Raw genomic sequence first — 24,359 nt, forward strand, 5'->3', positions numbered from 1 at the left:
ACTGTAAATCATCTAATCCATACTCTACTGACCAGATTTAGCCATTAGATTCCGAGTTTTGAGACTTTCATTCTCTTATTGCTTTGAAGTGCTTTTCAGCTCAGGAATAGCATTTACAATGTTTGGCATTGTACTAGTTCACATGACTTTACTTTGACTTAGATTTCAGCCTAAAACTGGCCACACTGACTTAAATCAACTGTAAATCATCTAATCCATACTCTACTGACCAGATTTAGCCATTAGATTCAGAGTTTTGAGACTTTCATTCTTTTATTGCTTTGAAGTGCTTTTCAGCTCAGGAATAGCATTTACAATGTTTGGCATTGTACTAGTTCACATGACTTTACTTTGACTTAGATTTCAGCCTAAAACATGTCACACTGACTCAAATCAACTGTAAATCATCTAATCCATACTCTACTGACCAGATTTAGCCATTAGATTCCGAGTTTTGAGACTTTCATTCTTTTATTGCTTTAAAGTGCTTTTCAGCTACTGAATAGCGTTTTCAATGCATTTACAATGTTTGGCATCGTACTAGTTCACATGACATGACTTTGACTTAGATTTCAGCCTAAAACAGGTAACACCGACTCAAAAAAACTGTAAATCATCTAATCCATACTCTACTGACAAGATTTAGCCATTAGATTCCGAGTTTTGAGACTTTCATTCTTGATTGCTTTAAAGTGCATTTCAGCTCCTGAATAGCGTCTTCAATGCATTTACAATATTTGGCATTGTACTAGTTCACATGACTTTACTTTGACTTCGATTTCAGCCTAAAACAGGTAACACCGACTCAAATAAACTGTAAATCATCTAATCCATACTCTACTGACCAGATTTAGCCATTAGATTCCGAGTTTTGAGACTTTCATTCTTTTATTGCTTTAAAGTGCTTTTCAGCTCCTGAATAGCGTTTTCAATGCATTTACAATATTTGGCATTGTACTAGTTCACATGACTTTACTTTGACTTAGATTTCAGCCTAAAACAGGTCACACTGACTCAAATCAAGTGTAAATCATCTAATCCATACTCTATTGACAAGATTTAACCATTAGATTCCCAGTTTTGAGACTTTCATTCTTTATTGCTTTAAAGTGCTTTTCAGCTCAGGAATAGCGTTTTGAAATGCATTTACAATGTTTGGCATTGTTTTAGTTCACATGACATGACTTAGATTTCAGCCTAAAAAAGGTCACACTGACTCAAATCAACTGTAAATCATCTAATCCATACTCTACTGACCAGATTTAGCCATTAGATTCCGAGTTTTGAGACTTTCATTCTTTATTGCTTTAAAGTGCTTTTCAGCTCCTGAATAGCGTTTTCAATGCATTTACAATATTTGGCATTGTACTAGTTCACATGACTTTACTTTGACTTAGATTTCAGCCTAAAACATGTCACACTGACTCAAATCAACTGTAAATCATCTAATCCATACTCTACTGACCAGATTTAGCCATTAGATTCCGAGTTTTGAGACTTTCATTCTTTTATTGCTTTAAAGTGCTTTTCAGCTACTGAATAGCGTTTTCAATGCATTTACAATATTTGGCATTGTACTAGTTCACATGACTTTACTTTGACTTAGATTTCAGCCTAAAACAGGTCACACTGACTCAAATCAACTGTAAATCATCTAATCCATACTCTACTGACCAGATTTAGCCATTAGATTCCGAGTTTTGAGACTTTCATTCTCTTATTGCTTTGAAGTGCTTTTCAGCTCAGGAATAGCATTTACAATGTTTGGCATTGTACTAGTTCACATGACTTTACTTTGACTTAGATTTCAGCCTAAAACTGGCCACACTGACTTAAATCAACTGTAAATCATCTAATCCATACTCTACTGACCAGATTTAGCCATTAGATTCAGAGTTTTGAGACTTTCATTCTTTTATTGCTTTGAAGTGCTTTTCAGCTCAGGAATAGCATTTACAATGTTTGGCATTGTACTAGTTCACATGACTTTACTTTGACTTAGATTTCAGCCTAAAACATGTCACACTGACTCAAATCAACTGTAAATCATCTAATCCATACTCTACTGACCAGATTTAGCCATTAGATTCCGAGTTTTGAGACTTTCATTCTTTTATTGCTTTAAAGTGCTTTTCAGCTACTGAATAGCGTTTTCAATGCATTTACAATGTTTGGCATCGTACTAGTTCACATGACATGACTTTGACTTAGATTTCAGCCTAAAACAGGTAACACCGACTCAAAAAAACTGTAAATCATCTAATCCATACTCTACTGACAAGATTTAGCCATTAGATTCCGAGTTTTGAGACTTTCATTCTTGATTGCTTTAAAGTGCATTTCAGCTCCTGAATAGCGTCTTCAATGCATTTACAATATTTGGCATTGTACTAGTTCACATGACTTTACTTTGACTTCGATTTCAGCCTAAAACAGGTAACACCGACTCAAATAAACTGTAAATCATCTAATCCATACTCTACTGACCAGATTTAGCCATTAGATTCCGAGTTTTGAGACTTTCATTCTTTTATTGCTTTAAAGTGCTTTTCAGCTACTGAATAGCGTTTTCAATGCATTTACAATATTTGGCATTGTACTAGTTCACATGACTTTACTTTGACTTAGATTTCAGCCTAAAACAGGTCACACTGACTCAAATCAACTGTAAATCATCTAATCCATACTCTACTGAAAAGATTTAACCATTAGATTCTGAGTTTTGAGACTTTCATTCTTTTATTGCTTTGAAGTGCTTTTCAGCTCAGGAATAGCATTTACAATGTTTGGCATTGTACTAGTTCACATGACTTTACTTTGACTTAGATTTCAGCCTTAAACAGGCCACACTGACTCAAATCAACTGTAAATCATCTAATCCATACTCTACTGACAAGATTTAGCCATTAGATTCCGAGTTTTGAGACTTTCATTCTTGATTGCTTCAAGTGCATTTCAGCTCTTGAATAGCGTTTTCAATGCATTTACAATGTTTGGAATTGTACTAGTTCACATGACATGACTTTGACTTAGATTTCAGCCTAAAACAGGTAACACCGACTCAAATAAACTGTAAATCATCTAATCCATACTCTACTGACAAGATTTAGCCATTAGATTCCGAGTTTTGAGACTTTCATTCTTTATTGCTTTAAAGTGCTTTTCAGCTCCTGAATAGCGTTTTCAATGCATTTACAATATTTGGCATTGTACTAGTTCACATGACTTTACTTTGACTTCGATTTCAGCCTAAAACATGTCACACTGACTCAAATCAACTGTAAATCATCTAATCCATACTCTACTGACCAGATTTAGCCATTAGATTCCGAGTTTTGAGACTTTCATTCTTTTATTGCTTTAAAGTGCTTTTCAGCTACTGAATAGCGTTTTCAATGCATTTACAATATTTGGCATTGTACTAGTTCACATGACTTTACTTTGACTTAGATTTCAGCCTAAAACAGGTCACACTGACTCAAATCAACTGTAAATCATCTAATCCATACTCTACTGAAAAGATTTAACCATTAGATTCTGAGTTTTGAGACTTTCATTCTTTTATTGCTTTGAAGTGCTTTTCAGCTCAGGAATAGCATTTACAATGTTTGGCATTGTACTAGTTCACATGACTTTACTTTGACTTAGATTTCAGCCTTAAACAGGCCACACTGACTCAAATCAACTGTAAATCATCTAATCCATACTCTACTGACAAGATTTAGCCATTAGATTCCGAGTTTTGAGACTTTCATTCTTGATTGCTTCAAGTGCATTTCAGCTCTTGAATAGCGTTTTCAATGCATTTACAACGTTTGGCATTGTACTAGTTCACATGACATGACTTTGACTTAGATTTCAGCCTAAAACAGGTAACACCGACTCAAATAAACTGTAAATCATCTAATCCATACTCTACTGACAAGATTTAGCCATTAGATTCCGAGTTTTGAGACTTTCATTCTTTATTGCTTTAAAGTGCTTTTCAGCTCCTGAATAGCGTTTTGAATGCATTTACAATATTTGGCATTGTACTAGTTCACATGACTTTACTTTGACTTAGATTTCAGCCTAAAACAGGTCACACTGACTCAAATCAAGTGTAAATCATCTAATCCATACTCTATTGACAAGATTTAACCATTAGATTCCCAGTTTTGAGACTTTCATTCTTTATTGCTTTAAAGTGCTTTTCAGCTCAGGAATAGCGTTTTGAAATGCATTTACAATGTTTGGCATTGTTTTAGTTCACATGACATGACTTAGATTTCAGCCTAAAAAAGGTCACACTGACTCAAATCAACTATAAATCATCTAATCCATACTCTACTGACCAGATTTAGCCATTAGATTCCGAGTTTTGAGACTTTCATTCTTTATTGCTTTAAAGTGCTTTTCAGCTCCTGAATAGCGTTTTCAATGCATTTACAATATTTGGCATTGTACTAGTTCACATGACTTTACTTTGACTTAGATTTCAGCCTAAAACATGTCACACTGACTCAAATCAACTGTAAATCATCTAATCCATACTCTACTGACCAGATTTAGCCATTAGATTCCGAGTTTTGAGACTTTCATTCTTTTATTGCTTTAAAGTGCTTTTCAGCTACTGAATAGCGTTTTCAATGCATTTACAATATTTGGCATTGTACTAGTTCACATGACTTTACTTTGACTTAGATTTCAGCCTAAAACAGGTCACACTGACTCAAATCAACTGTAAATCATCTAATCCATACTCTACTGACAAGATTTAGCCATTAGATTCCGAGTTTTGAGACTTTCATTCTTTTATTGCTTTGAAGTGCTTTTCAGCTCAGGAATAGCATTTACAATGTTTGGCATTGTACTAGTTCACTTGACTTTACTTTGACTTACATTTCAGACTAAAACAGGCCACACTGACTCAAATCAACTGTAAATCATCTAATCCATACTCTACTGACAAGATTTAGACATTAGATTCCGAGTTTTGAGACTTTCATTCTTGATTGCTTCAAGTGCATTTCAGCTCTTGAAAAGCGTTTTCAATGCATTTACAATATTTGGCATCGTACTATTTCACATGACATGACTTTGACTTAGATTTCAGCCTAAAACAGGTAACACCGACTCAAATAAACTGTAAATCATCTAATCCATACTCTACTGACCAGATTTAGCCATTAGATTCCGAGTTTTGAGACTTTCATTCTTTTATTGCTTTAAAGTGCTTTTCAGCTACTGAATAGCGTTTTCAATGCATTTACAATATTTGGCATTGTACTAGTTCACATGACTTTACTTTGACTTAGATTTCAGCCTAAAACAGGTCACACTGACTCAAATCAACTGTAAATCATCTAATCCATACTCTACTGAAAAGATTTAACCATTAGATTCTGAGTTTTGAGACTTTCATTCTTTTATTGCTTTGAAGTGCTTTTCAGCTCAGGAATAGCATTTACAATGTTTGGCATTGTACTAGTTCACATGACTTTACTTTGACTTAGATTTCAGCCTTAAACAGGCCACACTTACTCAAATCAACTGTAAATCATCTAATCCATACTCTACTGACAAGATTTAGCCATTAGATTCCGAGTTTTGAGACTTTCATTCTTGATTGCTTCAAGTGCATTTCAGCTCTTGAATAGCGTTTTCAATGCATTTACAATATTTGGCATTGTACTAGTTCACATGACTTTACTTTGACTTCGATTTCAGCCTAAAACATGTCACACTGACTCAAATCAACTGTAAATCATCTAATCCATACTCTACTGACCAGATTTAGCCATTAGATTCCGAGTTTTGAGACTTTCATTCTTTATTGCTTTAAAGTGCTTTTCAGCTCCTGAATAGCGTTTTCAATGCATTTACAATATTTGGCATTGTACTAGTTCACATGACTTTACTTTGACTTAGATTTCAGCCTAAAACATGTCACACTGACTCAAATCAACTGTAAATCATCTAATCCATACTCTACTGACCAGATTTAGCCATTAGATTCCGAGTTTTGAGACTTTCATTCTTTTATTGCTTTAAAGTGCTTTTCAGCTACTGAATAGCGTTTTCAATGCATTTACAATATTTGGCATTGTACTAGTTCACATGACTTTACTTTGACTTAGATTTCAGCCTAAAACAGGTCACACTGACTCAAATCAACTGTAAATCATCTAATCCATACTCTACTGACAAGATTTAGCCATTAGATTCCGAGTTTTGAGACTTTCATTCTTTTATTGCTTTGAAGTGCTTTTCAGCTCAGGAATAGCATTTACAATGTTTGGCATTGTACTAGTTCACTTGACTTTACTTTGACTTACATTTCAGACTAAAACAGGCCACACTGACTCAAATCAACTGTAAATCATCTAATCCATACTCTACTGACAAGATTTAGACATTAGATTCCGAGTTTTGAGACTTTCATTCTTGATTGCTTCAAGTGCATTTCAGCTCTTGAAAAGCGTTTTCAATGCATTTACAATATTTGGCATCGTACTATTTCACATGACATGACTTTGACTTAGATTTCAGCCTAAAACAGGTAACACCGACTCAAATAAACTGTAAATCATCTAATCCATACTCTACTGACCAGATTTAGCCATTAGATTCCGAGTTTTGAGACTTTCATTCTTTTATTGCTTTAAAGTGCTTTTCAGCTACTGAATAGCGTTTTCAATGCATTTACAATATTTGGCATTGTACTAGTTCACATGACTTTACTTTGACTTAGATTTCAGCCTAAAACAGGTCACACTGACTCAAATCAACTGTAAATCATCTAATCCATACTCTACTGAAAAGATTTAACCATTAGATTCTGAGTTTTGAGACTTTCATTCTTTTATTGCTTTGAAGTGCTTTTCAGCTCAGGAATAGCATTTACAATGTTTGGCATTGTACTAGTTCACATGACTTTACTTTGACTTAGATTTCAGCCTTAAACAGGCCACACTTACTCAAATCAACTGTAAATCATCTAATCCATACTCTACTGACAAGATTTAGCCATTAGATTCCGAGTTTTGAGACTTTCATTCTTGATTGCTTCAAGTGCATTTCAGCTCTTGAATAGCGTTTTCAATGCATTTACAATATTTGGCATTGTACTAGTTCACATGACTTTACTTTGACTTCGATTTCAGCCTAAAACATGTCACACTGACTCAAATCAACTGTAAATCATCTAATCCATACTCTACTGACCAGATTTAGCCATTAGATTCCGAGTTTTGAGACTTTCATTCTTTTATTGCTTTAAAGTGCTTTTCAGCTACTGAATAGCGTTTTCAATGCATTTACAATATTTGGCATTGTACTAGTTCACATGACTTTACTTTGACTTAGATTTCAGCCTAAAACAGGTCACACTGACTCAAATCAAGTGTAAATCATCTAATCCATACTCTATTGACAAGATTTAACCATTAGATTCCCAGTTTTGAGACTTTCATTCTTTATTGCTTTAAAGTGCTTTTCAGCTCAGGAATAGCGTTTTGAAATGCATTTACAATGTTTGGCATTGTTTTAGTTCACATGACATGACTTAGATTTCAGCCTAAAAAAGGTCACACTGACTCAAATCAACTGTAAATCATCTAATCCATACTCTACTGACCAGATTTAGCCATTAGATTCCGAGTTTTGAGACTTTCATTCTTTATTGCTTTAAAGTGCTTTTCAGCTCCTGAATAGCGTTTTCAATGCATTTACAATATTTGGCATTGTACTAGTTCACATGACTTTACTTTGACTTAGATTTCAGCCTAAAACATGTCACACTGACTCAAATCAACTGTAAATCATCTAATCCATACTCTACTGACCAGATTTAGCCATTAGATTCCGAGTTTTGAGACTTTCATTCTTTTATTGCTTTAAAGTGCTTTTCAGCTACTGAATAGCGTTTTCAATACATTTACAATATTTGGCATTGTACTAGTTCACATGACTTTACTTTGACTTAGATTTCAGCCTAAAACAGGTCACACTGACTCAAATCAACTGTAAATCATCTAATCCATACTCTACTGACAAGATTTAGCCATTAGATTCCGAGTTTTGAGACTTTCATTCTTTTATTGCTTTGAAGTGAATTTCAGCTCAGGAATAGCATTTACAATGTTTGGCATTGTACTAGTTCACTTGACTTTACTTTGACTTACATTTCAGACTAAAACAGGCCACACTGACTCAAATCAACTGTAAATCATCTAATCCATACTCTACTGACAAGATTTAGCCATTAGATTCCGAGTTTTGAGACTTTCATTCTTGATTGCTTCAAGTGCATTTCAGCTCTTGAATAGCGTTTTCAATGCATTTACAATGTTTGGCATTGTACTAGTTCACATGACATGACTTTGACTTAGATTTCAGCCTAAAACAGGTAATACCGACTCAAAAAAACTGTAAATCATCTAATCCATACTCTATTGACAAGATTTAACCATTAGATTCCCAGTTTTGAGACTTTCATTCTTTATTGCTTTAAAGTGCTTTTCAGCTCAGGAATAGCGTTTTAAAATGCATTTACAATGTTTGGCATTGTTTTAGTTCACATGACATGACTTAGATTTCAGCCTAAAAAAGGTCACACTGACTCAAATCAACTGTAAATCATCTAATCCATACTCTACTGACCAGATTTAGCCATTAGATTCCGAGTTTTGAGACTTTCATTCTCTTATTGCTTTGAAGTGCTTTTCAGCTCAGGAATAGCATTTACAATGTTTGGCATTGTACTAGTTCACATGACTTTACTTTGACTTAGATTTCAGCCTAAAACTGGCCACACTGACTTAAATCAACTGTAAATCATCTAATCCATACTCTACTGACCAGATTTAGCCATTAGATTCAGAGTTTTGAGACTTTCATTCTTTTATTGCTTTGAAGTGCTTTTCAGCTCAGGAATAGCATTTACAATGTTTGGCATTGTACTAGTTCACATGACTTTACTTTGACTTACATTTCAGACTAAAACAGGCCACACTGACTCAAATCAACTGTAAATCATCTAATCCATACTCTACTGACAAGATTTAGCCATTAGATTCCGAGTTTTGAGACTTTCATTCTTGATTGCTTCAAGTGCATTTCAGCTCTTGAATAGCGTTTTCAATGCATTTACAATGTTTGGCATTGTACTAGTTCACATGACATGACTTTGACTTAGATTTCAGCCTAAAACAGGTAACACCGACTCAAATAAACTGTAAATCATCTAATCCATACTCTACTGACAAGATTTAGCCATTAGATTCCGAGTTTTGAGACTTTCATTCTTTATTGCTTTAAAGTGCTTTTCAGCTCCTGAATAGCGTTTTCAATGCATTTACAATATTTGGCATTGTACTAGTTCACATGACTTTACTTTGACTTAGATTTCAGCCTAAAACAGGTCACACTGACTCAAATCAAGTGTAAATCATCTAATCCATACTCTATTGACAAGATTTAACCATTAGATTCCCAGTTTTGAGACTTTCATTCTTTATTGCTTTAAAGTGCTTTTCAGCTCAGGAATAGCGTTTTGAAATGCATTTACAATGTTTGGCATTGTTTTAGTTCACATGACATGACTTAGATTTCAGCCTAAAAAAGGTCACACTGACTCAAATCAACTGTAAATCATCTAATCCATACTCTACTGACCAGATTTAGCCATTAGATTCCGAGTTTTGAGACTTTCATTCTTTATTGCTTTAAAGTGCTTTTCAGCTCCTGAATAGCGTTTTCAATGCATTTACAATATTTGGCATTGTACTAGTTCACATGACTTTACTTTGACTTAGATTTCAGCCTAAAACATGTCACACTGACTCAAATCAACTGTAAATCATCTAATCCATACTCTACTGACCAGATTTAGCCATTAGATTCCGAGTTTTGAGACTTTCATTCTTTTATTGCTTTAAAGTGCTTTTCAGCTACTGAATAGCGTTTTCAATGCATTTACAATATTTGGCATTGTACTAGTTCACATGACTTTACTTTGACTTAGATTTCAGCCTAAAACAGGTCACACTGACTCAAATCAACTGTAAATCATCTAATCCATACTCTACTGACCAGATTTAGCCATTAGATTCCGAGTTTTGAGACTTTCATTCTCTTATTGCTTTGAAGTGCTTTTCAGCTCAGGAATAGCATTTACAATGTTTGGCATTGTACTAGTTCACATGACTTTACTTTGACTTAGATTTCAGCCTAAAACTGGCCACACTGACTTAAATCAACTGTAAATCATCTAATCCATACTCTACTGACCAGATTTAGCCATTAGATTCAGAGTTTTGAGACTTTCATTCTTTTATTGCTTTGAAGTGCTTTTCAGCTCAGGAATAGCATTTACAATGTTTGGCATTGTACTAGTTCACATGACTTTACTTTGACTTAGATTTCAGCCTTAAACAGGCCACACTGACTCAAATCAACTGTAAATCATCTAATCCATACTCTACTGACAAGATTTAGCCATTAGATTCCGAGTTTTGAGACTTTCATTCTTGATTGCTTCAAGTGCATTTCAGCTCTTGAATAGCGTTTTCAATGCATTTACAATGTTTGGAATTGTACTAGTTCACATGACATGACTTTGACTTAGATTTCAGCCTAAAACAGGTAACACCGACTCAAATAAACTGTAAATCATCTAATCCATACTCTACTGACAAGATTTAGCCATTAGATTCCGAGTTTTGAGACTTTCATTCTTTATTGCTTTAAAGTGCTTTTCAGCTCCTGAATAGCGTTTTGAATGCATTTACAATATTTGGCATTGTACTAGTTCACATGACTTTACTTTGACTTCGATTTCAGCCTAAAACATGTCACACTGACTCAAATCAACTGTAAATCATCTAATCCATACTCTACTGACCAGATTTAGCCATTAGATTCCGAGTTTTGAGACTTTCATTCTTTTATTGCTTTAAAGTGCTTTTCAGCTACTGAATAGCGTTTTCAATGCATTTACAATATTTGGCATTGTACTAGTTCACATGACTTTACTTTGACTTAGATTTCAGCCTAAAACAGGTCACACTGACTCAAATCAACTGTAAATCATCTAATCCATACTCTACTGAAAAGATTTAACCATTAGATTCTGAGTTTTGAGACTTTCATTCTTTTATTGCTTTGAAGTGCTTTTCAGCTCAGGAATAGCATTTACAATGTTTGGCATTGTACTAGTTCACATGACTTTACTTTGACTTAGATTTCAGCCTTAAACAGGCCACACTGACTCAAATCAACTGTAAATCATCTAATCCATACTCTACTGACAAGATTTAGCCATTAGATTCCGAGTTTTGAGACTTTCATTCTTGATTGCTTCAAGTGCATTTCAGCTCTTGAATAGCGTTTTCAATGCATTTACAACGTTTGGCATTGTACTAGTTCACATGACATGACTTTGACTTAGATTTCAGCCTAAAACAGGTAACACCGACTCAAATAAACTGTAAATCATCTAATCCATACTCTACTGACAAGATTTAGCCATTAGATTCCGAGTTTTGAGACTTTCATTCTTTATTGCTTTAAAGTGCTTTTCAGCTCCTGAATAGCGTTTTGAATGCATTTACAATATTTGGCATTGTACTAGTTCACATGACTTTACTTTGACTTAGATTTCAGCCTAAAACAGGTCACACTGACTCAAATCAAGTGTAAATCATCTAATCCATACTCTATTGACAAGATTTAACCATTAGATTCCCAGTTTTGAGACTTTCATTCTTTATTGCTTTAAAGTGCTTTTCAGCTCAGGAATAGCGTTTTGAAATGCATTTACAATGTTTGGCATTGTTTTAGTTCACATGACATGACTTAGATTTCAGCCTAAAAAAGGTCACACTGACTCAAATCAACTGTAAATCATCTAATCCATACTCTACTGACCAGATTTAGCCATTAGATTCCGAGTTTTGAGACTTTCATTCTTTATTGCTTTAAAGTGCTTTTCAGCTCCTGAATAGCGTTTTCAATGCATTTACAATATTTGGCATTGTACTAGTTCACATGACTTTACTTTGACTTAGATTTCAGCCTAAAACATGTCACACTGACTCAAATCAACTGTAAATCATCTAATCCATACTCTACTGACCAGATTTAGCCATTAGATTCCGAGTTTTGAGACTTTCATTCTTTTATTGCTTTAAAGTGCTTTTCAGCTACTGAATAGCGTTTTCAATGCATTTACAATATTTGGCATTGTACTAGTTCACATGACTTTACTTTGACTTAGATTTCAGCCTAAAACAGGTCACACTGACTCAAATCAACTGTAAATCATCTAATCCATACTCTACTGACAAGATTTAGCCATTAGATTCCGAGTTTTGAGACTTTCATTCTTTTATTGCTTTGAAGTGCTTTTCAGCTCAGGAATAGCATTTACAATGTTTGGCATTGTACTAGTTCACTTGACTTTACTTTGACTTACATTTCAGACTAAAACAGGCCACACTGACTCAAATCAACTGTAAATCATCTAATCCATACTCTACTGACAAGATTTAGACATTAGATTCCGAGTTTTGAGACTTTCATTCTTGATTGCTTCAAGTGCATTTCAGCTCTTGAATAGCGTTTTCAATGCATTTACAATATTTGGCATCGTACTATTTCACATGACATGACTTTGACTTAGATTTCAGCCTAAAACAGGTAACACCGACTCAAATCAACTGTGAATCATCTAATCCATACTCTACTGAAAAGATTTAACCATTAGATTCCCAGTTTTGAGACTTTCATTCTTTATTGCTTTAAAGTGCTTTTCAGCTCAGGAATAGCGTTTTAAAATGCATTTACAATGTTTGGCATTGTTTTAGTTCACATGACATGACTTAGATTTCAGCCTAAAAAAGGTCACACTGACTCAAATCAACTGTAAATCATCTAATCCATACTCTACTGACCAGATTTAGCCATTAGATTCCGAGTTTTGAGACTTTCATTCTCTTATTGCTTTGAAGTGCTTTTCAGCTCAGGAATAGCATTTACAATGTTTGGCATTGTACTAGTTCACATGACTTTACTTTGACTTAGATTTCAGCCTAAAACATGTCACACTGACTCAAATCAACTGTAAATCATCTAATCCATACTCTACTGACCAGATTTAGCCATTAGATTCCGAGTTTTGAGACTTTCATTCTTTTATTGCTTTAAAGTGCTTTTCAGCTACTGAATAGCGTTTTCAATGCATTTACAATGTTTGGCATCGTACTAGTTCACATTACATGACTTTGACTTAGATTTCAGCCTAAAACAGGTAACACCGACTCAAATAAACTGTAAATCATCTAATCCATACTCTACTGACAAGATTTAGCCATTAGATTCCGAGTTTTGAGACTTTCATTCTTGATTGCTTTAAAGTGCATTTCAGCTCCTGAATAGCGTTTTCAATGCATTTACAATGTTTGGCATTGTACTAGTTCACATGACATGACTTTGACTTAGATTTCAGCCTAAAACAGGTAACACCGACTCAAATAAACTTTAAATCATCTAATCCATACTCTACTGACCAGATTTAGCCATTAGATTCCGAGTTTTGAGACTTTCATTCTTTTATTGCTTTAAAGTGCTTTTCAGCTACTGAATAGCGTTTTCAATGCATTTACAATATTTGGCATTGTACTAGTTCACATGACTTTACTTTGACTTAGATTTCAGCCTAAAACAGGTCACACTGACTCAAATCAACTGTAAATCATCTAATCCATACTCTACTGACAAGATTTAGCCATTAGATTCTGAGTTTTGAGACTTTCATTCTTTTATTGCTTTGAAGTGCTTTTCAGCTCAGGAATAGCATTTACAATGTTTGGCATTGTACTAGTTCACATGACTTTACTTTGACTTACATTTCAGACTAAAACAGGCCACACTGACTCAAATCAACTGTAAATCATCTAATCCATACTCTACTGACAAGATTTAGCCATTAGATTCCGAGTTTTGAGACTTTCATTCTTTATTGCTTTAAAGTGCTTTTCAGCTCCTGAATAGCGTTTTCAATGCATTTACAATATTTGGCATTGTACTAGTTCACATGACTTTACTTTGACTTCGATTTCAGCCTAAAACATGTCACACTGACTCAAATCAACTGTAAATCATCTAATCCATACTCTACTGACCAGATTTAGCCATTAGATTCCGAGTTTTGAGACTTTCATTCTTTTATTGCTTTAAAGTGCTTTTCAGCTACTGAATAGCGTTTTCAATGCATTTACAATGTTTGGCATCGTACTAGTTCACATTACATGACTTTGACTTAGATTTCAGCCTAAAACAGGTAACACCGACTCAAATAAACTGTAAATCATCTAATCCATACTCTACTGACAAGATTTAGCCATTAGATTCCGAGTTTTGAGACTTTCATTCTTGATTGCTTTAAAGTGCATTTCAGCTCCTGAATAGCGTTTTCAATGCATTTACAATGTTTGGCATTGTACTAGTTCACATGACATGACTTTGACTTAGATTTCAGCCTAAAACAGGTAACACCGACTCAAATAAACTTTAAATCATCTAATCCATACTCTACTGACCAGATTTAGCCATTAGATTCCGAGTTTTGAGACTTTCATTCTTTTATTGCTTTAAAGTGCTTTTCAGCTACTGAATAGCGTTTTCAATGCATTTACAATATTTGGCATTGTACTAGTTCACATGACTTTACTTTGACTTAGATTTCAGCCTAAAACAGGTCACACTGACTCAAATCAACTGTAAATCATCTAATCCATACTCTACTGACAAGATTTAGCCATTAGATTCTGAGTTTTGAGACTTTCATTCTTTTATTGCTTTGAAGTGCTTTTCAGCTCAGGAATAGCATTTACAATGTTTGGCATTGTACTAGTTCACATGACTTTACTTTGACTTACATTTCAGACTAAAACAGGCCACACTGACTCAAATCAACTGTAAATCATCTAATCCATACTCTACTGACAAGATTTAGCCATTAGATTCCGAGTTTTGAGACTTTCATTCTTTATTGCTTTAAAGTGCTTTTCAGCTCCTGAATAGCGTTTTCAATGCATTTACAATATTTGGCATTGTACTAGTTCACATGACTTTACTTTGACTTCGATTTCAGCCTAAAACATGTCACACTGACTCAAATCAACTGTAAATCATCTAATCCATACTCTACTGACCAGATTTAGCCATTAGATTCCGAGTTTTGAGACTTTCATTCTTTTATTGCTTTAAAGTGCTTTTCAGCTACTGAATAGCGTTTTCAATGCATTTACAATATTTGGCATTGTACTAGTTCACATGACTTTACTTTGACTTAGATTTCAGCCTAAAACAGGTCACACTGACTCAAATCAACTGTAAATCATCTAATCCATACTCTACTGACCAGATTTAGCCATTAGATTCCGAGTTTTGAGACTTTCATTCTTTTATTGCTTTAAAGTGCTTTTCAGCTACTGAATAGCGTTTTCAATGCATTTACAATATTTGGCATTGTACTAGTTCACATGACTTTACTTTGACTTAGATTTCAGCCTAAAACAGGTCACACTGACTCAAATCAACTGTAAATCATCTAATCCATACTCTACTGACAAGATTTAGCCATTAGATTCCGAGTTTTGAGACTTTCATTCTTTTATTGCTTTGAAGTGCTTTTCAGCTCAGGAATAGCATTTACAATGTTTGGCATTGTACTAGTTCACTTGACTTTACTTTGACTTACATTTCAGACTAAAACAGGCCACACTGACTCAAATCAACTGTAAATCATCTAATCCATACTCTACTGACAAGATTTAGACATTAGATTCCGAGTTTTGAGACTTTCATTCTTGATTGCTTCAAGTGCATTTCAGCTCTTGAATAGCGTTTTCAATGCATTTACAATATTTGGCATCGTACTATTTCACATGACATGACTTTGACTTAGATTTCAGCCTAAAACAGGTAACACCGACTCAAATCAACTGTGAATCATCTAATCCATACTCTACTGAAAAGATTTAACCATTAGATTCCCAGTTTTGAGACTTTCATTCTTTATTGCTTTAAAGTGCTTTTCAGCTCAGGAATAGCGTTTTAAAATGCATTTACAATGTTTGGCATTGTTTTAGTTCACATGACATGACTTAGATTTCAGCCTAAAAAAGGTCACACTGACTCAAATCAACTGTAAATCATCTAATCCATACTCTACTGACCAGATTTAGCCATTAGATTCCGAGTTTTGAGACTTTCATTCTCTTATTGCTTTGAAGTGCTTTTCAGCTCAGGAATAGCATTTACAATGTTTGGCATTGTACTAGTTCACATGACTTTACTTTGACTTAGATTTCAGCCTAAAACTGGCCACACTGACTTAAATCAACTGTAAATCATCTAATCCATACTCTACTGACCAGATTTAGCCATTAGATTCAGAGTTTTGAGACTTTCATTCTTTTATTGCTTTGAAGTGCTTTTCAGCTCAGGAATAGCATTTACAATGTTTGGCATTGTACTAGTTCACATGACTTTACTTTGACTTAGATTTCAGCCTAAAACATGTCACACTGACTCAAATCAACTGTAAATCATCTAATCCATACTCTACTGACCAGATTTAGCCATTAGATTCCGAGTTTTGAGACTTTCATTCTTTTATTGCTTTAAAGTGCTTTTCAGCTACTGAATAGCGTTTTCAATGCATTTACAATGTTTGGCATCGTACTAGTTCACATGACATGACTTTGACTTAGATTTCAGCCTAAAACAGGTAACACCGACTCAAATAAACTGTAAATCATCTAATCCATACTCTACTGACAAGATTTAGCCATTAGATTCCGAGTTTTGAGACTTTCATTCTTGATTGCTTTAAAGTGCATTTCAGCTCCTGAATAGCGTTTTCAATGCATTTACAATGTTTGGCATTGTACTAGTTCACATGACATGACTTTGACTTAGATTTCAGCCTAAAACAGGTAACACCGACTCAAATAAACTGTAAATCATCTAATCCATACTCTACTGACCAGATTTAGCCATTAGATTCCGAGTTTTGAGACTTTCATTCTTTTATTGCTTTAAAGTGCTTTTCAGCTACTGAATAGCGTTTTCAATGCATTTACAATATTTGGCATTGTACTAGTTCACATGACTTTACTTTGACTTAGATTTCAGCCTAAAACAGGTCACACTGACTCAAATCAACTGTAAATCATCTAATCCATACTCTACTGACAAGATTTAGCCATTAGATTCTGAGTTTTGAGACTTTCATTCTTTTATTGCTTTGAAGTGCTTTTCAGCTCAGGAATAGCATTTACAATGTTTGGCATTGTACTAGTTCACATGACTTTACTTTGACTTAGATTTCAGCCTAAAACAGGCCACACTGACTCAAATCAACTGTGAATCATCTAATCCATACTCTACTGAAAAGATTTAACCATTAGATTCCCAGTTTTGAGACTTTCATTCTTTATTGCTTTAAAGTGCTTTTCAGCTCAGGAATAGCGTTTTAAAATGCATTTACAATGTTTGGCATTGTTTTAGTTCACATGACATGACTTAGATTTCAGCCTAAAAAAGGTCACACTGACTCAAATCAACTGTAAATCATCTAATCCATACTCTACTGACCAGATTTAGCCATTAGATTCCGAGTTTTGAGACTTTCATTCTCTTATTGCTTTGAAGTGCTTTTCAGCTCAGGAATAGCATTTACAATGTTTGGCATTGTACTAGTTCACATGACTTTACTTTGACTTAGATTTCAGCCTAAAACTGGCCACACTGACTTAAATCAACTGTAAATCATCTAATCCATACTCTACTGACCAGATTTAGCCATTAGATTCAGAGTTTTGAGACTTTCATTCTTTTATTGCTTTGAAGTGCTTTTCAGCTCAGGAATAGCATTTACAATGTTTGGCATTGTACTAGTTCACATGACTTTACTTTGACTTAGATTTCAGCCTAAAACATGTCACACTGACTCAAATCAACTGTAAATCATCTAATCCATACTCTACTGACCAGATTTAGCCATTAGATTCCGAGTTTTGAGACTTTCATTCTTTTATTGCTTTAAAGTGCTTTTCAGCTACTGAATAGCGTTTTCAATGCATTTACAATGTTTGGCATCGTACTAGTTCACATGACATGACTTTGACTTAGATTTCAGCCTAAAACAGGTAACACCGACTCAAATAAACTGTAAATCATCTAATCCATACTCTACTGACAAGATTTAGCCATTAGATTCCGAGTTTTGAGACTTTCATTCTTGATTGCTTTAAAGTGCATTTCAGCTCCTGAATAGCGTTTTCAATGCATTTACAATGTTTGGCATTGTACTAGTTCACATGACATGACTTTGACTTAGATTTCAGCCTAAAACAGGTAACACCGACTCAAATAAACTGTAAATCATCTAATCCATACTCTACTGACCAGATTTAGCCATTAGATTCCGAGTTTTGAGACTTTCATTCTTTTATTGCTTTAAAGTGCTTTTCAGCTACTGAATAGCGTTTTCAATGCATTTACAATATTTGGCATTGTACTAGTTCACATGACTTTACTTTGACTTAGATTTCAGCCTAAAACAGGTCACACTGACTCAAATCAACTGTAAATCATCTAATCCATACTCTACTGACAAGATTTAGCCATTAGATTCTGAGTTTTGAGACTTTCATTCTTTTATTGCTTTGAAGTGCTTTTCAGCTCAGGAATAGCATTTACAATGTTTGGCATTGTACTAGTTCACATGACTTTACTTTGACTTAGATTTCAGCCTAAAACAGGCCACACTGACTCAAATCAACTGTAAATCATCTAATCCATACTCTACTGACAAGATTTAGCCATTAGATTCCGAGTTTTGAGACTTTCATTCTTGATTGCTTCAAGTGCATTTCAGCTCTTGAATAGCGTTTTCAATGCATTTACAATGTTTGGCATTGTACTAGTTCACATGACTTTACTTTGACTTAGATTTCAGCCTAAAACAGGTCACACTGACTCAAATCAAGTGTAAATCATATAATCCATACTCTACTGACAAGATTTAACCATTAGATTCCAAATTTTGAGACTTTCATTCTTTTATTGCTTTGAAGTGCTTTTCAGCTCAGGAATAGCATTTACAATGTTTGGCATTGTACTAGTTCACATGACTTTACTTTGACTTACATTTCAGCCTAAAACAGGCCACACTGACTCAAATAAACTTTAAATCATCTAATCCATACTCTACTGACAAGATTTAGCCATTAGATTCCGAGTTTTGAGACTTTCATTCTTTATTGCTTTAAAGTGCTTTTCAGCTCCTGAATAGCGTTTTCAATGCATTTACAATATTTGGCATTGTACTAGTTCACATGACTTTACTTTGACTTAGATTTCAGCCTAAAACATGTCACACTGACTCAAATCAACTGTAAATCATCTAATCCATACTCTACTGACAAGAAATAGCCATTAGATTCCGAGTTTTGAGACTTTCATTCTTGATTGCTTCAAGTGCATTTCAGCTCTTGAATAGCGTTTTCAATGCATTTACAATATTTGGCATCGTACTATTTCACATGACATGACTTTGACTTAGATTTCAGCCTAAAACAGGTAACACCGACTCAAATCAACTGTGAATAATCTAATCCATACTCTACTGAAAAGATTTAACCATTAGATTCCAAATTTTGAGACTTTTATTCTTTTGTTGCTTTGAAGTGCTTTTCAGCTCAGGAATAGCATTTACAATGTTTGGCATTGTACTAGTTCACATGACTTTACTTTGACTTACATTTCAGCCTAAAACAGGCCACACTGACTCAAATAAACTTTAAATCATCTAATCCATACTCTACTGACAAGATTTAGCCATTAGATTCCGAGTTTTGAGACTTTCATTCTTTATTGCTTTAAAGTGCTTTTCAGCTCCTGAATAGCGTTTTCAATGCATTTACAATATTTGGCATTGTACTAGTTCACATGACTTTACTTTGACTTAGATTTCAGCCTAAAACATGTCACACTGACTCAAATCAACTGTAAATCATCTAATCCATACTCTACTGACAAGATTTAGCCATTAGATTCCGAGTTTTGAGACTTTCATTCTTGATTGCTTCAAGTGCATTTCAGCTCTTGAATAGCGTTTTCAATGCATTTACAATATTTGGCATCGTACTATTTCACATGACATGACTTTGACTTAGATTTCAGCCTAAAACAGGTAACACCGACTCAAATCAACTGTGAATAATCTAATCCATACTCTACTGAAAAGATTTAACCATTAGATTCCAAATTTTGAGACTTTTATTCTTTTGTTGCTTTGAAGTGCTTTTCAGCTCAGGAATAGCATTTACAATGTTTGGCATTGTACTAGTTCACATGACTTTACTTTGACTTACATTTCAGCCTAAAACAGGCCACACTGACTCAAATAAACTTTAAATCATCTAATCCATACTCTACTGACAAGATTTAGCCATTAGATTCCGAGTTTTGAGACTTTCATTCTTTATTGCTTTAAAGTGCTTTTCAGCTCCTGAATAGCGTTTTCAATGCATTTACAATATTTGGCATTGTACTAGTTCACATGACTTTACTTTGACTTAGATTTCATCCTAAAACATGTCACACTGACTCAAATCAACTGTAAATCATCTAATCCATACTCTACTGACAAGATTTAGCCATTAGATTCCGAGTTTTGAGACTTTCATTCTTGATTGCTTCAAGTGCATTTCAGCTCTTGAATAGCGTTTTCAATGCATTTACAATATTTGGCATCGTACTATTTCACATGACATGACTTTGACTTAGATTTCAGCCTAAAACAGGTAACACCGACTCAAATCAACTGTGAATAATCTAATCCATACTCTACTGAAAAGATTTAACCATTAGATTCCAAATTTTGAGACTTTTATTCTTTTGTTGCTTTGAAGTGCTTTTCAGCTCAGGAATAGCATTTACAATGTTTGGCATTGTACTAGTTCACATGACTTTACTTTGACTTACATTTCAGACTAAAACAGGCCACACTGACTCAAATCAACTGTAAATCATCTAATCCATACTCTACTGACAAGATTTAGCCATTAGATTCCGAGTTTTGAGACTTTCATTCTTGATTGCTTCAAGTGCATTTCAGCTCTTGAATAGCGTTTTCAATGCATTTACAATGTTTGGCATTGTACTAGTTCACATGACATGACTTTGACTTAGATTTCAGCCTAAAACAGGTAACACCGACTCAAATAAACTGTAAATCATCTAATCCATACTCTACTGACAAGATTTAGCCATTAGATTCCGAGTTTTGAGACTTTCATTCTTTATTGCTTTAAAGTGCTTTTCAGCTCAGGAATAGCGTTTTAAAATGCATTTACAATGTTTGGCATTGTTTTAGTTCACATGACATGACTTAGATTTCAGCCTAAAAAAGGTCACACTGACTCAAATCAACTGTAAATCATCTAATCCATACTCTACTGACCAGATTTAGCCATTAGATTCCGAGTTTTGAGACTTTCATTCTCTTATTGCTTTGAAGTGCTTTTCAGCTCAGGAATAGCATTTACAATGTTTGGCATTGTACTAGTTCACATGACTTTACTTTGACTTAGATTTCAGCCTAAAACTGGCCACACTGACTTAAATCAACTGTAAATCATCTAATCCATACTCTACTGACCAGATTTAGCCATTAGATTCAGAGTTTTGAGACTTTCATTCTTTTATTGCTTTGAAGTGCTTTTCAGCTCAGGAATAGCATTTACAATGTTTGGCATTGTACTAGTTCACATGACTTTACTTTGACTTATATTTCAGCCTAAAACATGTCACACTGACTCAAATCAACTGTAAATCATCTAATCCATACTCTACTGACAAGATTTAGCCATTAGATTCCGAGTTTTGAGACTTTCATTCTTGATTGCTTTAAAGTGCATTTCAGCTCCTGAATAGCGTTTTCAATGCATTTACAATGTTTGGCATTGTACTAGTTCACATGACATGACTTTGACTTAGATTTCAGCCTAAAACAGGTAACACCGACTCAAATAAACTGTAAATCATATAATCCATACTCTACTGACAAGATTTAGCCATTAGATTCCGAGTTTTGAGACTTTCATTCTTTATTGCTTTAAAGTGCTTTTCAGCTCCTGAATAGCGTTTTCAATGCATTTACAATATTTGGCATTGTACTAGTTCACATGACTTTACTTTGACTTCGATTTCAGCCTAAAACATGTCACACTGACTCAAATCAACTGTAAATCATCTAATCCATACTCTACTGACCAGATTTAGCCATTAGATTCCGAGTTTTGAGACTTTCATTCTTTTATTGCTTTAAAGTGCTTTTCAGCTACTGAATAGCGTTTTCAAAGCATTTACAATATTTGGCATTGTACTAGTTCACATGACTTTACTTTGACTTAGATTTCAGCCTAAAACAGGTCACACTGACTCAAATCAAGTGTAAATCATATAATCCATACTCTACTGACAAGATTTAACCATTAGATTCCAAATTTTGAGACTTTCATTCTTTTATTGCTTTGAAGTGCTTTTCAGCTCAGGAATAGCATTTACAATGTTTGGCATTGTACTAGTTCACGTGACTTTACTTTGACTTACATTTCAGCCTAAAACAGGCCACACTGACTCAAATAAACTTTAAATCATCTAATCCATACTCTACTGACAAGATTTAGCCATTAGATTCCGAGTTTTGAGACTTTCATTCTTTATTGCTTTAAAGTGCTTTTCAGCTCCTGAATAGCGTTTTCAATGCATTTACAATATTTGGCATTGTACTAGTTCACATGACTTTACTTTGACTTAGATTTCAGCCTAAAACATGTCACACTGACTCAAATCAACTGTAAATAATCTAATCCATACTCTACTGACAAGATTTAGCCATTAGATTCCGAGTTTTGAGACTTTCATTCTTGATTGCTTCAAGTGCATTTCAGCTCTTGAATAGCGTTTTCAATGCATTTACAATATTTGGCATCGTACTATTTCACATGACATGACTTTGACTTAGATTTCAGCCTAAAACAGGTAACACCGACTCAAATCAACTGTGAATAATCTAATCCATACTCTACTGAAAAGATTTAACCATTAGATTCCAAATTTTGAGACTCTTATTCTTTTGTTGCTTTGAAGTGCTTTTCAGCTCAGGAATAGCATTTACAATGTTTGGCATTGTACTAGTTCACATGACTTTACTTTGACTTACATTTCAGCCTAAAACAGGCCACACTGACTCAAATAAACTTTAAATCATCTAATCCATACTCTACTGACAAGATTTAGCCATTAGATTCCGAGTTTTGAGACTTTCATTCTTTATTGCTTTAAAGTGCTTTTCAGCTCCTGAATAGCGTTTTCAATGCATTTACAATATTTGGCATTGTACTAGTTCACATGACTTTACTTTGACTTAGATTTCATCCTAAAACACGTCACACTGACTCAAATCAACTGTAAATCATCTAATCCATACTCTACTGACAAGATTTAGCCATTAGATTCCGAGTTTTGAGACTTTCATTCTTGATTGCTTCAAGTGCATTTCAGCTCTTGAATAGCGTTTTCAATGCATTTACAATATTTGGCATCGTACTATTTCACATGACATGACTTTGACTTAGATTTCAGCCTAAAACAGGTAACACCGACTCAAATCAACTGTGAATAATCTAATCCATACTCTACTGAAAAGATTTAACCATTAGATTCCAAATTTTGAGACTTTTATTCTTTTGTTGCTTTGAAGTGCTTTTCAGCTCAGGAATAGCATTTACAATGTTTGGCATTGTACTAGTTCACATGACTTTACTTTGACTTACATTTCAGACTAAAACAGGCCACACTGACTCAAATCAACTGTAAATCATCTAATCCATACTCTACTGACAAGATTTAGCCATTAGATTCCGAGTTTTGAGACTTTCATTCTTGATTGCTTCAAGTGCATTTCAGCTCTTGAATAGCGTTTTCAATGCATTTACAATGTTTGGCATTGTACTAGTTCACATGACATGACTTTGACTTAGATTTCAGCCTAAAACAGGTAACACCGACTCAAATAAACTGTAAATCATCTAATCCATACTCTACTGACAAGATTTAGCCATTAGATTCCGAGTTTTGAGACTTTCATTCTTTATTGCTTTAAAGTGCTTTTCAGCTCCTGAATAGCGTTTTCAATGCATTTACAATATTTGGCATTGTACTAGTTCACATGACTTTACTTTGACTTCGATTTCAGCCTAAAACATGTCACACTGACTCAAATCAACTGTAAATCA

This window comes from Osmerus eperlanus, chromosome 26 (assembly GCF_963692335.1).
Source record: "Osmerus eperlanus chromosome 26, fOsmEpe2.1, whole genome shotgun sequence".
Lineage (NCBI taxonomy): Eukaryota > Metazoa > Chordata > Actinopteri > Osmeriformes > Osmeridae > Osmerus > Osmerus eperlanus.